The sequence below is a fragment of the Arachis ipaensis genome, chromosome B09 (genome assembly GCF_000816755.2).
Source record: "Arachis ipaensis cultivar K30076 chromosome B09, Araip1.1, whole genome shotgun sequence".
NCBI lineage: Eukaryota > Viridiplantae > Streptophyta > Magnoliopsida > Fabales > Fabaceae > Arachis > Arachis ipaensis.
The window spans coordinates 143,551,792-143,554,560 of record NC_029793.2 but is presented as its reverse complement, the minus strand read 5'-3'; the positions used below and the strand labels follow the sequence as shown (position 1 = coordinate 143,554,560).

At 36.4% G+C, this 2,769-nt stretch overlaps 1 non-coding gene across 1 annotated transcript in view; it reads left to right on the top strand.

Annotated features, from left to right (window-relative positions):
* Positions 1-1,346, top strand: part of LOC107619549 — a 1,763-nt gene extending 417 nt beyond the window's left edge. Inside the window, exons 1-3 of the transcript XR_002353801.1 lie at positions 1-678; positions 757-831; positions 930-1,346. The exon at positions 1-678 is cut by the window's left edge and continues 417 nt beyond it. This is a non-coding gene — a transcript (uncharacterized LOC107619549). The remainder of the gene's footprint in view (positions 679-756; positions 832-929) is intronic.

Here is a 2,769-nt window from a genome sequence, read left to right as displayed (position 1 = left end):
TCTCCGCCGCCGCTCACGCCGAGGAAGAGGCAATTCGATGCGTCGGTCAGCACCGACGTCGCGAGAGGTTCGGAGAAGAGGATAAGGGTGGCGGCGGCGCCGGCAGCGTCGAAGCATTCCCCGCTGCGGTCGGGGATTCAGGCTGACGACGATGGGATCGATGCGGTGAGGGAGAAGCTGATGCTTGATCTGAAGACTGAGGCTGATAGGATGAAAGATGCGATTTTGAGGAAGGAGGCGGTGGCGGTGGCTGCGGACAACGACGATGTCGACGTAGTGGTGGAGCGAAGAGCGCGGGAATTCGCGCCGACGGCAGTGGATACTGCGGCGGCGGCGGTGACGGTGGCTGAAATGAGGCCGTGGAATCTGCGAACGAGAAGGGCCGCATATAAGGATCCGGCGGTTGTCTCCGGCGAGAGTGGGAAGGGACAGCTTAGGATTGAGGAGAAGATGCCGTATTCGTCTCCGTCGAAGAATACCGGCGGCGGAATCATCGGCGGCGGCACCGTCGTGATGTCCCCGAAATTGAAGGCAAGTCCGGAGAAGAAGATGGAAAAGGTGAAATTTTCGTTGCCGCTGGCGAGGAAGGAGATTGAAGACGATTTCATGGTGTTGGTGGGCCACCGGCCTCCGAGGAGGCCCAAGAAGAGGCCCAGAATTGTTCAGAGGCAACTGGATGTAAGCATTTTTCTTTTGTTATGGTAATTGTGTATATTAGTCTCTGGAAGATTGAATTATTTTGATTTTGGTGTGCAGAGCCTCTTCCCAGGGTTGTGGTTGTCAGAGGTTACAGCCGATTCATACAAGGTTCCTGAAGAGGAGGCTACCAAGGTATAATAATTTCAGTCTCCTATTAGTCTTATTCATCTTTAGTGATGTTGTTGAACTTTTTATCTGATTTAGTTGTTAATTGTTTTTGGTGTTTGCAGAGGTAGCATTCAGATTAGCAACTTAGTTTGAAGTTACGTACGCATCTGCCTTTTGTTCCTTCTAATGCTAGTTTTGATTTGATAAGTATAGTTCATTCTTTTGTGTTTATAAGAATAATTTCTCCAAAGAGAGAAATAAAAATGATTGACTGATATTATATAAAGATGTGTAGTTTCAAAGACGAAGCTATGATAGTATTTCAATTACTAGATTTAAGATTGTGGCACTTGTATATTTAAAATTGCTTTGATAGGTGGTAATGTTAGTTTAGTAGTCTCTTCATAACAGTATATTTAAATTTTATGAGATTGCATTGCTCCTTTGTCTCATGACCTCCAATCCCGTTCAGAGATTCTTGTTTATGTATTCTTTTGGGTTTGGCCCAACTCATTGGACAGAATCACAAGTTTTTGTCATGGTATGCTTTCATGTGGAACAAAAACTATGAGATTACTGATTGGGGTTCTGCAACTGTGTTTAAAGTGTGTCCAGCTGAATGACTTGGTGATATGAGATATTGTCTTGTTCAAATTATTCCCTTCTCTTGTCTTAAATTATGTTCAGAGCGGCCAGCACAATCCAATCTCAGTAAAAGTGCACGATGAGCAGCAAATTGTCTTAATTCCCTCCCTTAGTTTTGATTTCATTAGTATTTATAGTTCTCTCACACAGATTTTTCTCTTCTTTTAAGAGAAATGTATCTTTACAAAATAACCCAAAACCACAAATGCACACACAGCAAGTAAATCGGACTCCAGCCTTGATTTCCACTGATTCTGTAATTCCCTTTTTTTTTTTCTCTCTCTTTTATGGAAACTAGTGAGCAGGGCTTGGGCTTCAATGGATGGGATGCGTTAAAAAATTGATGAAGGTTGTGGACATTATTATTGATCCAATACCGATAACATCTCGCTTGGGCCGAAACTATTCAATATATGTATAGTTATTACGTTATTTTATCAACGACTCTTTTGATGGCAAACCCCAAAAAAGAGAAATTTTTGGTTAGTTATAACTACAACAAACAAGCTTAGGCAAGCGTCGCAAGTTTCGATCCGTGACAAATTATTTGTTGGCCTGTCGAGTTAAAAAATACTGTGAATAAAAAAAAAATTACAACGAACAATCACAGCTGCAATAATATTTTTGGTTTACCAGTTTTTTTAAGGGGGCAAATTAAACATGTTTTGTTCAAAACTTCAAATTATCCGATCTTGCTATTAGGTGTAGTGCATGTGCTTTCGCAAATTTCTAGGATTTCAAGAATTCTAATTTAAACACTAAAATTAATTATCATATATTTGTGTATAAATATATATGTAATTTAATTTATTTTTAATATGTATTTTGTATTTTAATATATATTTTAAATCGATAAAAAATCTTTTTTAATAAAAAAAGAATTTTTTTATTTTTTCTGTCAAATTTTTAATAGTAAAAGTAAAAGTATTAAAAAAAAAACTCTTTTTTGAGAAGTTACAATTTATATCTTTTTCTTAGATGATATTTTTTCTTTAAAAAAAGATGTACTTTCACATAATAAATAAACAAAAAAGTACTATTATCTTATTTTATCTAAACATAATTAATAGATAAAAAAATATATATTTTATTTTTGTGACTGATTTTGGTGATTAATTGTAATGTATATCTAGTACTTGTGTTGGGTGTCATTAAGTCGATAAAAAAAAATCTTTTTTTAATAAAAAAGATTTTTTTTAATTTTTTTAGTGTGTTTGATAAATTTCTAATAGTAAAAGTAAAAGTATTAGAAAAAAAAAAACTCTTTTTTGAGAAGTTACAATTTATATCTTTTTTTTTAAATGATATTTTTTTCTT